Genomic DNA, 12,835 nt, shown 5'->3' with positions numbered 1-12,835 from the left:
CGATACGCCTCTACTCGGGTTGAGTGAATCTCCTTCTCGAACTCAGTGTTCGTTGTACCATGGATTCTCGAAAGCGATGCAGTGCAGACTTTCTTGGCTTACCTCCAGAAAGATGATTGAAGTGCTCGACGGGAGAAGAAACTTCTCAGACCACCACTTACCGTATTTCAGCCTCCTGACTTCACTCTACCGAGAAGTTTCGGCACCAGCCACCAAGATTCGATCCAGACCTGAGTTCTCGGCCGTTCTTATGCGCCAACTCTCCCCACGGGAATTTAATCAACTCTTACCACTTTCTTTGTAGGAACTCAATACGATCACGTTGTGAATTTTGGAGTCCGATGTTATCAGGCCGGGTATGAGTACTCGGGGTGTGAATATTTTGACAACCCGGGTGAGGGGGATTAAGGTCCCGGTGTATTTTGACAACCCGGGTGAGGGTGATTAAGGTCCCGGCATATTTTGACACCCCAAATGATGTGGGTGAAATAGCTTCCTGGGTCTAGTCCAAATCGGAACAAGGCCATGCTCATGATCTGCGCGGCTGTTGTACATGGGTTAATGGCTTGCACGTTGATTATGGTGTGAAATTTGGAGTTTTTCTTACATGGGTTGGAGGCTGGAAAGTCATTTTGCATCTCTTGCTATCTCTTTCCCCACTCTTCGGCAGCTCGCGTTGGCACAATGGTGCGAGCGTGAGCTTTGGTTGGACAGGAGGGAACCCAGTACGCTCAAATCGCAAGTTTTAAAGCCCGATGTTACCGAGACACCCCGGGTTTGCCATTCTCTGCGCCGATTCCGCCTGAGCTGGGTACACCATGAGCACGCTCACCCGCATCCTCGCCGCTATCACCGGTGTAAGCCAGGGAGAACTCGAAGTTTTGCGGGTGCCAATCTCACCAATTTTAGGCTGCTGTCGTTTGTCGCGCTCTCATGCCGGGAAGTTCACAGTGTTTAAAGGAGAGAAAGCATGTTCGCCCAGGATCAATGGAGAAGCGGTGTGAACCAGGTTTGGCAGGAGAGGCCCTCGGTCACAGGGAGTGCTGGCTGCACATGTGTTTCAGCCCGCCAATCTCAACTCCAAAGCTCTGGATTTGCCGAGGCGAGAGGGCACCGTTACCAGCAAAGAAGAGGAACAATATTATATTACAGGGTCAAAGATTATTAAAGACTTCTTGTCTTGTTCGTTTCCATTTTCTTATTCCAGCGTGTGGGCCAAGCATATTCATTGCCTTGTTGGAATTATTTCTCAAATTCAAGCTATGCCCGACATGTCAGGTTTTGTCCCTTGGAAAGGGTTTAGTCTATGCTGGCCAAAGGGCTGTGCCCTCATCCATTCAAAGGGTGACACATATCGCTTAATTTAAATAAAATTAAAAAAACAATATGCCCAAATTTGAACCTCGTTTGCTGACCATGGTTAGTTTTATTCTTATTTGTTTTTCACGGGATATTATATTGTTGCCGCTCAAGTATTTCTCACTCTTAAAACCCTAAATTGATTACATCGATCCCCATTTTTCACCCTCCATGGTCAATCTCCGTTTTTGAGCTCCACTCGAATCCATTCCAAGCAATGACATTGTCTCTTCCGAACTCGAAGATGCTCTAATCACTACGCCGCAGTCGAGTAGGTAAACATTATTTCCAAATTTGCCTTTCATGCCCATTTCTTCTCAATTTTCGGTCGTAAAAACTTGACGGGGTTTGGGTTTTTTTTCCTTGATTCCACTCACGTGCAGATCGAAGAGACAGATCGAAAGTCTCTCCATCCATAGCCGGTATTTTTCGAACCCTTTCTTTCATTTTTTTCCTCTGGAAAAAATGCATCGTGCATAATATTACTTTTGAAGTTCTAAGAGTTGCAGTTTTTTTTTTCTGAACCATATTCTTAACGTGCAGATTGCAGAGATTCAGATTTTTTTAGGGGTGTCGAACTGATTTTTTAATCATTTTAGTATAAAGTTCTGGTTAATAAATGTTTTAAGTCTTGTTTTATCCTCTAGTTTACTGTTTAACTCATATCGTAATTGTTTGTTCGAATGCTCTCTAATGTCATGGGATGAGTCATGAGTCTAAATTAGTAGTCTTTCTTGCTAATCAATATCTTGCTCCTCATGACATCTTTCCAAAAAGAAAACTAATATTTGTTAACCAAATCCATTGCAAACGATGTAATCTGGAACTTGGCACTGTTTTAGACATTTAACCCATGGGAACTGGAAGATTACTAGTTTATCTACTGTGTGTTGAAAATTTATGTTGGAACAAACCTCATCTTAATATGATGTTGTCTACGTTCACTACTGCTTGAATCTAAATTATAGTGTGCTATGAGAATTTAAGCTTGATTGAGGTGCAAAAGAGATCAATCGGTCTCTAGCTCATTGATTCCTTTTAAATATTTCTGAGATGTTAATATATGAAATTTTATGTCATCTTGATGTTATGTGTAATAATCTATGGAAATGTTTGAAGTTCACAGAAACAAAAGTAATATGAAGTAATTATTTGGGTCTCCTAATCTCATATAAATATTTTTGGTATAAGAGAAGTACTTAGTTTGGATTGTAATGGAAATTAAGAAAAAAAAAGGGATAATCATGTAGTAACCCAGATTCCATTTTAAGATAATAATATGTTAAACATGATTAAGGGTTAGTAATTAACCAATTTCGGAGTGTAATTGAACTTCAAAAGAAAATTTGGGCTTTTGACTTTGGGCCGGATCGGAAGCTCCGATCCCAGCCACTTCGGAAGCCGATCGGAAGCACAGAGATCGGAAGCTCCGATCCAGGAACGGAAGTTCCGATCTCCAGCTGCCAACAATGCTCGATGACTCAGCCGCGAGTTTTGACAAGTGTCGAACGGAGGGCAGATCGGAAGCTCCGATCGTCGGATCGGAAGTTCCGATCCTGGCGTGTCAAGCATGCACGCAGTGAGCGGATCGGAAGCTCCGATCCTGAAATCGGAAGTTCTGATCCTGGCCGAGAATTTTGCCTATAAATAGGGCTTGTCTGATTTCATTTGAATTACGAATTCCCGAGTTTCTTTCTTCAGTTATATAGTATGAGATATACACTTGAGGGCCCTATCGGTTATAATAGAGGTTCTGGAATAACCAAGGTGTGGTTATAGTCATCCGGGACTAGCGACTCCAAAGGGCTATCTACAGACGAAGGTATGGTCCGGGAATCTATTTAAGTTTTGGGAGTACTTATTAGCTTAGTTAAGGCTTATAGAACTTGTGTAGTGATACGGTGAACTTTTGAATATAGGCTTGGAACCTAGGATCCTACTATACTTGAACTAGCCTAGAGGTACGTACACATTGACTAAGATTGCCAGCGAGTATACATGTTTATATGTTGCATTTTATTTGGCATTATTATATGACATGAGATATGATTTACCGCTTTCTTTATTCATATGTCATGTGCATATACACGTTGAGCCTATACCTTGTTATACCTGACTATAGAGCCGCTCAGCTCTATATTTGATAGTCTGTCACTGAGAGTACCGCGACGGCGGGGGCATTTTATGTCTGACTACTCTGGTGTACTAGACGAGTGTGGTTGCACCCAGAGGTTGATCCGTGCGGTGGCAGCACTCATGTGGCACCGATACTGAGCATGACTTTTTGGATGACCCTTTATCAGTCATCATGTTGCATGCATTATATACATATGTTTACTCATGTCTATGTACTGGGTATTAGCACTCACGTCCTAGTTGTTATCTTGGACACCCTATTCCATGGGGCAGGTCGCAGGATGGACGGAGCCGGTAGTTCGAGGCAGGACTAGGGAGCCAGAGCTTTTCAGGAGATTTTATACAGCAGGATTTGTTTTAGCTGTATTCATGTTTTAGACTGTTTACCTTAAGTTCTTCGATATGGTTGTATCACTACAGATTTAAGCCTGAAATTGTTTTACTAAGCTGATATGAAAATTTTGGATTATGTTTCCGCACGTTTTTACTCTGTTAAGTATTTTGCTGTATTAAGTTTAATGCATGCTATTAGTTGCCAGTTAGTAGGTGATTCCATACAGGGTCACTACAAATCATCTCTGTCTATTATATGAGACGACTTCATTCAACGTATTCATCTTCTTTTCTTGCTAAGCTCATTGAAAATCGATGCTTGTTTGTTTATGTTTTTTTAACGCAATGTTATTATTTTTTCCAGCTGGTAGTTCACTCTTCCCAATAGAGTATAAATTTTTCATCTTGGTGCTTGTTTGTTTGGTAAAACTTTTATGTAATTAATTAAAGTAATTCAGATTCGCCATGAGTCGGTATGATTTAACTTATTCAAGTGCACCAAACTTTGAAGACATTGGTTTTAAGCCAAGACCTATGTTTTGTACTTGTGGTGTTGAACTCCCTTTAAAGACATCATGGACGCTGAATAATCCAGGAAGGAGGTTTCGTGCATGTCCTAATTATGGTGTAAGTGTAAGTGTCCATTATTTTTTTTGTAATAGAATTAAAATGTTAAGGATATGTAATATCAACTTTATTTTTTTTTTTTCGCGCAGACACCTGCATATTGTGGTGCATTTCAGTGGTGGGATCCAGAGATATGCAGTAGATCCAAACAAATAATACCTGGACTAAAGAAAGAAATTACTGACTTGAAGGACGATAACAGATCATTACTGAAATGTTTGAGAAATCTAGAAGATGAAGGCCGCAAGAAAGATGAAATGGTCAAAATATTAACTGCTAGGAATGAATCTGCCAAGAAGCTGAATAAAAGATTGCTTTTGATTTTTGTTGTACTTGTTTTGGCAATGGTTTTGAGAAACTAATTCTGAAAATCTTGGCGAAGTTTTTTATTGTTTTCTTTTGTAATGAAGGTTGATAGATGTTGGTGTTGGTTTTGTAATGAATTCGGCTACTTATGTTATGAATGATGTTCAAGAATTTTTCAAAAACTTGGTCTCAATTAATTAGTAAATGTGTTGTAATTACTTGGGCCGATGAAGAACCTTCTTACATATTGTTGCGCATTTTTTTAGTTCGAAAGTGCACGATTGTCAAATTTAAAATATTGATTGAGTAGAGTATCTTTACGGTGCAAAATCCACTAAACTCGTTCATGACGGTTTTGAAATGATTTTTTGAAATGAAAATTATGATTTATGTAATGTTTATTTATTGAATAAATAAGACGCTTAGTTTCTTTTTAATTCTTTTACTGAATGATGATTTTGGCAAAAGAAAAAGCTTTTATTTTCATTTTACAATCGTCGAAAATTTTAAAATAAAATTTTCATTTGACAAACCTTTCTTTGCATTCTGAACTTGAATCTTAAAAGTTGGTGCTTGGAAATTTAAAAACTTGTTGTGTATAAAAATTTTAACTATACTTAAAAGAACTAATTAAATCATAAAAATCCTTTAAACCCTTAAATAATCTTTAAGTAAAAAAGAATAAAAAATAAAGAAAATTAAACAGGTTTGCACCTCTTGTGCGTCTGCGCACCCTGAGGCCCGCAGACGCGCAAGATTTCAGTGCACTCTTACGAGTGCACTGGAATTGTGCGCAGTTGCAGTCTTGGGCGTGCAGACGCGCAACAATACAGTGCACTCTTATGAGTGCACTGGAATTTGGCGCAGCTGTGCGTCTTGGATGCGCAGTTGCTCTCCGAAATCCCACTCCGGATTCTTGCTGCGCATCTCTGATTTTATGCACTTTTTCCTTGAATTCCAACATCAAAACAATATCAACATTTCAAAATTTATCCAAACATTCAACTGCTACCAAATTGAAAGATTTTTGAGTTCAAAAACATTAAAAAAACTTGAAATACCAATCATGTAAATCACCCCTCGTGTCTATTTCAAAATATTTCATTAAGCATACAAAAACGCTCTAGCTACACGAGGATGTTCTTGGCGACGAAGACGACTGCTGTTCTTTATCTTTTGTTGCTCTTTGATCAGCTATCCTGCCAGCTGCCAACATCTCCATTATCTCCAAAAAAAACAAGAGTTTACAAAGCCAACTTGTTCCAAAAAAATCTCGCAACTACAACAATTCGCAAAAGACCAACACAGCAATTGAGAGATCAATTTAAATGAGAAGAAACAACAAATATTAGCAACTGACAAAAGGAGATTGCATATCACAACAAATGCAAGATCATTCTAACGCAAAACACCAGAAATCAGAAAAACAAATATGAGAACAGCAACACACGCAAAAGAGTAAAGCAAAAAAATTTACCTCGAGAAGCCGAGACAACGCGCAACTCTCATATCGAGCTATTACGGTTATTATCATCAAATCCCTAAAAATATCGATTAAAAGTGAGATAAAAATTTCTAAACAATTATAACAACTTCTTTAACAACTTTTCTTACTCGGAATGAATGAGGATTCTCAAACTGATATGAGAATAAATTCATCTGACCATGCGAATATAAGTTTGTATTATTTTCCTGCAATTCAAGTACACAATTAAATGTAAGATGATGAGGGAATGCTCGGCATATATTAAGAGAAAAATAGTAATAACCCAATGAAATGATTGGTTGACATGAAATTGAGATCCAATTGATGCAAGTTCCATTGGATGATTAATATCGATTTGTGATGGTCGGACAGTAGGACTTTGATGTTGTTGGAGATCATTTGTTTCTTGGCTTTTCGGGCATTGAGAAGGTTGTGAACTTTTCTTTTTGTTTTTTGTTCCTTTTGCATCTATATACCATAAGAAAAAATTAAAAATTGCAGAAAAAAAGTCGTCAAAAAAAAATCAATTTAAAAACTTACCTGATCGATAAGCTTTTCCCTTTCCTTTCCTTTTCTTACTTTTATCGTACCAATGACGTTGTATGTTTTTATTTGTGATTTTTCTTTACTTCACTTGCGGAGGATCACGCACGAGCATGTCAGCTAACATGGGATTTTCTTCAAGTACACCTTCATCACAAACTTTTGGATCTTCCAATGTTAGATTTTCAAACAATTCATCTATTTGTTCCCTAGCACCATCAAGAATTTCTGTCAACTTATTTCTGGAATTTTCATGAACTTTACATCTCATGCTAAGAGCATATGTTGATCTCATTATTTGGTTCACAAAAACCATCTCAGATTCACGACCACTTCCACTTCCACTTCCACTTCCACTTAGACTTTTATCCATAAAATAATCATCAACTTTGTTTCTGACATTTTTCATCCACCGTTTTTTCAAGTATTGTTTGGGCAGAAAATTCACATTCATAAAATTGAAGATCATCAAAATGTGTTTGCACAGTATTTCCATGGACTCAAATTTTTGGCAACTGCATTTTACTTCCAAAGTTTGCTCTTTGAATAACACATGTCTAATCCTTGAATTCTCATCATGAGATTTTACTTTAAAGTCAAGGGAGATTTCACTCAAATCTGAAGTCATCTGAATCAACCGCATATTCAAAGAATTAATAAATTCTAATTCAAATATCTTGTACACGGTAAGTGTATAAACATCAGCATCAACATTCAACAGTGGATTATTTTTTAGCATCGTCGAAGCTTTCGTATGATGACAACGCATATCCTCAGCCTTTTCTTTATCACGCCAACTTTTCTGGATTTTTTCATAATTCAGCACAAAATCATACAATGAAATTGCGCTATTACCCAATCTCTTCAACGTTGCATTTGTCCCCTCACTTCTAGAAGTTGCCAAAAGACCAGCACTAAACCTATGCCTGCTAAATTCCGTAGCCCATTTATATCTCAATGCATACATATTATTTAACTATTTGTGACCACTGATATTATATTCATCAATCATAATCCTCCATGTGGCTTCAAATTCTTCTTCAGATTCGCAATGACTCATGCATTTATTCTACAATTTTTTAAATCTCGAATCACCATTCAAACTCCCTAAGTGTGAGGGAGCATTTTGATTGATGTGCCATTGACATAGCCGATGGTGTGAATGTGAAAATACTATCTCAATTGCATTCATCATGGCTTGGCATTGGTCCGTAAAAATAATTTCAGGTTGTTTTCCATTCATAGAATCAAGAAAAGTTTTGAACAATCATTCGAATGAACTCTCAGTTTCATCAGACATGAATGCCAAGCCAAACATCACATTTTTGCTTATGATGATTAATTCCAACGAAAGGAGCACATATCAGATTGTAACGATTGGTTCGATAAGTGGTGTCAACAGACAAAACATCGCCGAAATAACCAAAATCAACTTGACATCTTGAGTCCCTAAGGAAAAAGTTCATGACCCTATTGTCATCATCTAACTGCACATTCTAATAAAAATGCGACTCATTATTCGCTTTATTTATGAAGTGATGAAGTAGTGCAGAAGCATCCTCATTCTCAACTTTTGTATGTTTTTTTCATACGACCAAGGTGATTGTATATATCTTTTCGAATAAAATTCAAATTCTGTGGTCCTTGGGCTTTATTTTTCATATAAGATACAACATTAGCCACAAATATTTCAGCATTCACCATTGCTTCTAAAGTGGATATTTGAGCATGAGAAATATTACGCGATGATCTCAACAAATGTCTTTGATCAGCTGCAACCATATCATGATTATGCTCAGCTACAAACCTACCAACCATCCACTCCCCCCTTTTTGTCTAGTTATTATAAGTTTAGCTTTATATTTAGTTCTACCAGTTGGCTTCAAGTAAACAGGGACTTTTTCATTAAAGTGTTTTTCATCTTTACTACCTTCACATGAACACTCAAAATCTTTAGCTTGTAATTCAGTAGTACCAGAAAAGTAACGTTGATCACCTTTCTTAACGCTAAACCCTTTAGCATGCGCATAATTGCAATAGAGTAAATACGCATCTTCAACAATCTTGACTACTGCACCAACAAGTAGTTTACTCTCCAATTGATCTACAATAGAGTTGGTAGATGGTACCTCAACATTTTCAGAAATTACATATCCTGAATTTGAAACTTCAACCTCTTCCATATCGTCTTCCATCAACTCTATAATAAAGACAAATTATTTGTCAATACACAAGGTTCTAAGAATTTAGTCATAATTAATTAAGTCCTAAAATCAGTAAAATAACAGAAACAGTAGAAGAAACAAATCCAGAGAAACCAATTCTCCCACAAATTTCTCAAGGCCAAATTCATCTCTACACCCTCACAAATTATCCTCCCAAAACGCCCATTCTAAATCAATTTGCATATTCACCATAAAAATATGTTTGTTATCCAGTAAAACATAAAAACACTTCGACCAAATCCAAAAGTAGTTCGATAAACTACTTTAAACCCAGAAAACAAAGATCGAACAATCACATTCCGACACAGAAATCTTATCAAAACAATCACTAGAGACCCAATCAATTACAAGAAACAAAGCAAGAGAAGTCTTTTCCTAGTAACAAAATCCCAAAATAACAAATACACAGCAATCGCCGAAAATCCAATCAAAAATCCAAGAAAAAAAAAATGAGAGAAGCCAAAATCGGAATGGACACACACCATGATCAATGAAAAATATATTCCCAAAACAAAAATCACACTGGAATCATGGAAGAAAACTAAACCTCCACACTCACTTTCTTTTTTTGGTCCGAGAGATGCCGACAGACGATGACCGTGAGATGAGCGCCAATAACAGAATTCTGGAACTCTTGGGTCCAAGAGATGACGATAACCTCCACACTCAACCCCGTTGTTTGGGCCGACAGATGCCAAGAACGAATGACGGTGAGAGCGCCAAGAACAGAACAGAATTCTGGAAATTTAGTTCCGTCTATGGCGAGAGATGACGAGAGAGGATGACAGTAGGTTGATCTTTGAGAAACAACATTTTAGAATTTTTGGCGGGTGGATTGGAGAGATGATGAGAGAGAGCGCGAGTAATCAAATATTTTGAAATCTAATCATGGTAACCATGGTCAGCAAAAGAGGTTCAAATTTGGGGATTATTGTTTTTTTAATTTTATTTAAATTAAGCGACACGTGTCGCCCTTTGAATGTATGAGGGCACAGCCCTTTGGCCAGCATAGACTAAACCCTTGGAAAGATCATTATTTTATTTTCAAATATACTAATTAAGTTTCGCAAATTGAAGACTTTATTATGGCCAGAATGCCGTGGGGTTTTTAGAGGAGCCTTCAGCCTTCAAATCCATTATTTATGTTTATATTAATTTGAGCACTAAATCCCGGGGTACTACAGTGAGGGGGTGCACAGCTCAGGACCTGGGAAGAACAGGTAATGGCAAGAGAAGCTCTCGGGGTTTCCTTGAGAGCCGAAGAAATTGTGTATTCCAAAGCTAATTTGGAGATCGAATATTCGGACTTTAAAACTCCATGGGATGAGGTAAAAAGTGTTGTCGGCATTATAATTCAAAAGAAAATGGATATTATATTGTGATATATAAAAGGAGAAGATAAGTCTGTCTTATTTAAATCTTGGGTCCAAGTTCTTGGCCACTTGTTTATACTAGCTCCCCATTTTGAAGATTTGACTCTTGCCGTCTCTGGGACACGTGTATTTCTCCAAAAAGCTTCATGATTGAGTCCAACATTCAAACATGTTGACTAAATATATTTGTTAAAATTGTTGCTCATATATGCTCACGAGTATTAAGACGGGCAATTATGTTTAATTTTTATTTGAGCTATGAGCTCGACGGCAGGAGCATTAATGAGGAGATGTTACCTTTATAATTTGGTATCTTACATTATTCGTGGAAAACATAAGATATTGTTATCTTGTATTTTTTCTGTCTCTTGCTTTCTTGCGGTCATATCTCGGGCATGAGATCCAGCAGTAAGTCCCGCTAGGATTTATTTTTTGGGCAAGCGATCTAGCAGCAAGGCTCTGATATCTTTATCTCGAAGTCCAGGAGATCTTCCACTCTGCATTTATTAAAAGCCCATGGCACTATCTCCGACATAGCAGTCCAGGAAAGCCCGTGATAATTCACGAGCAATATAAGCTCAGGTGATCCACCACCCTGGCACCATAAAACCCAGATGATCTACCACCCTGGTACTCAAGCCCGTGGTAATTCACGAGCAATATAAGCCCAGGTGATCCATCACCCTGGCATAATAAAACCCAGATGATCTACCACCGTGGTACTCAAAGCCCGTGGTAATTCACGAGCACTTAAGCCCAGACGATCTACCACCCTAGAACCTTAAAGCCCATGGCACCCACTCATTTAAAGTCCATGGCAGCCCCATGGCACCTACTCAAAGCTCAGGACAATCTACGTTCTGGCACCTCTCTTGTAAGTCCTGGAGGTTTGAGGCCCGGGCATCTATTTGAAAGCTCAAGATTGGAGTTTAGCATATCACTCGAGTTTGGAGACTAGTTTTTTTGGGACAACGGAGCGGGTCCTAGCCCGACTATCTTTAGGATGAGTGGTGATACCCCGGTGAAATATCCCGGGTTATCACCAAACCCGAGTGATTGTTGGGAGCTCGGACGCGAGATGGTTTCTAGGTTGGTGGCAAGAGAAGATCAGCGAAACAGGGAAAATGTGTCCTCCCTTCCCTTGCCAGGAGGAGTCTTCCTTTGCCAAGAGGTGTCCTCCCTTCCCTTGCCAGGAGGAGTATTTCCTTGCCTTGACAAGAGGTGTCCTCCCTTCCTAGGCAGAGAACCCTCCGGAGCACCCTGGTCCCGAGCACCCTGTCACCCGAAGCACCCTTGCCACCCGGAGCACCTTGGCGTCCAGCACCCTGGCCTCCCAGCACCCAGGCATCCAGCACCCTTGCCACCCGGAGCACCCTGGCGTCCAGCACCCTGGCCTCCCAGCACCGAGGCATCCAGCACCCTGGCCTCCCAGCACCCTGGCCTCCCAACACCCTGGAGTCCAGCACCCTGGCCTCGAGCACCCAGTCATCCAGGCTAGAGGACTGGGCCAAATCATAACAAGGTCCCACAGCATGGGCACCATCTGGAAGTGACAGAGAATAATAATGAGTAGGCATGGGCACTGTCCAAAAATTGCGGAAAACATCTTATCACCTTTAATGTTGTCAGGAGACTCATTCCATTCAATCATTACTCTTCCCCAAGAGTTCCCTATAAATACCAGGTTCCTTAGCCTGGCGATGGCATGTTCTTCATGTTCTTTTACGTTCATCTACATCTTCACATTCACACTCAATTTCTCTAAATCTCATAAGCCCACTCCATACATCTTAATCTAACTTAAGCATCGGAGTGGCGACGCCGGAGAACCCCTCCGGCGCCCCACTGACGAGTTTCCTTGTTTTTGGTGTGTAGATAGCCTTCATGACGAGGCGAGAAAGCTTGCTGCTATTTTATCCCCGGGGTCGTACCCACCCCCGGATACCCATTTTATGATAATCGCATCATTACCTCTTGTTGAAGCATGAAATTAATTTTTTTCCCCAAAACATTTGTATGCTTGTAATTCACCTCAAACCCATTAAAAAATCCATTGAGTCTGAAAAAACATCTATGAATGATCGAATGTCACAAAGAAATCCAACTCCCAAAACAAGTCTAGCTAGTTAGTTTACAGTCAATGAAAGGAATATCAAAATTAATACATGTATGTATCCATGGAATTATCAAATGACACAAACAACGTACAGATTATCTAATTCAATTAATCATTCACACCAAACATCACAATTTCAAATTTAATACTTAAATTATCCATTCATTATCAACCAAATTATAAATCTATTTATTATTTTGTCCCAAATAAACGCACCCTATGGTTGCACTTGGATTGAAGGATTTGAAATCCATGGATTTCGATTATAATTTTAGTGTTAACAATAAAACATAGAGAAATCTCAAATTCATAACTTAATTATTTACACATT

At 38.9% G+C, this 12,835-nt stretch overlaps 2 long non-coding RNA genes across 2 annotated transcripts; one reads left to right on the top strand and one right to left on the bottom strand.

Annotated features, from left to right (window-relative positions):
* Positions 1-1,483: 1,483 nt before the first annotated feature.
* LOC140893252 (uncharacterized) lies at positions 1,484-3,939 on the top strand. Its single transcript, XR_012153070.1, has 3 exons — positions 1,484-1,634; positions 1,743-1,781; positions 3,769-3,939. It is a non-coding gene; the product is annotated as an uncharacterized lncRNA (long non-coding RNA).
* Positions 3,940-5,853: 1,914 nt separating this feature from the next.
* Positions 5,854-6,575, bottom strand: LOC140886542 (uncharacterized). The gene is made up of 3 exons (XR_012151588.1): positions 6,376-6,575; positions 6,239-6,302; positions 5,854-6,040 (listed from the first exon to the last, which is right to left on the bottom strand). It is a non-coding gene; the product is annotated as an uncharacterized lncRNA (long non-coding RNA).
* Between the last annotated feature and the right edge of the window lie 6,260 nt (positions 6,576-12,835).

Source organism: Henckelia pumila, chromosome 3 (assembly GCF_033568475.1).
Source record: "Henckelia pumila isolate YLH828 chromosome 3, ASM3356847v2, whole genome shotgun sequence".
Taxonomy (NCBI): Eukaryota; Viridiplantae; Streptophyta; class Magnoliopsida; order Lamiales; family Gesneriaceae; genus Henckelia; species Henckelia pumila.
This window is presented reverse-complemented; position numbering and strand designations above follow the sequence as displayed.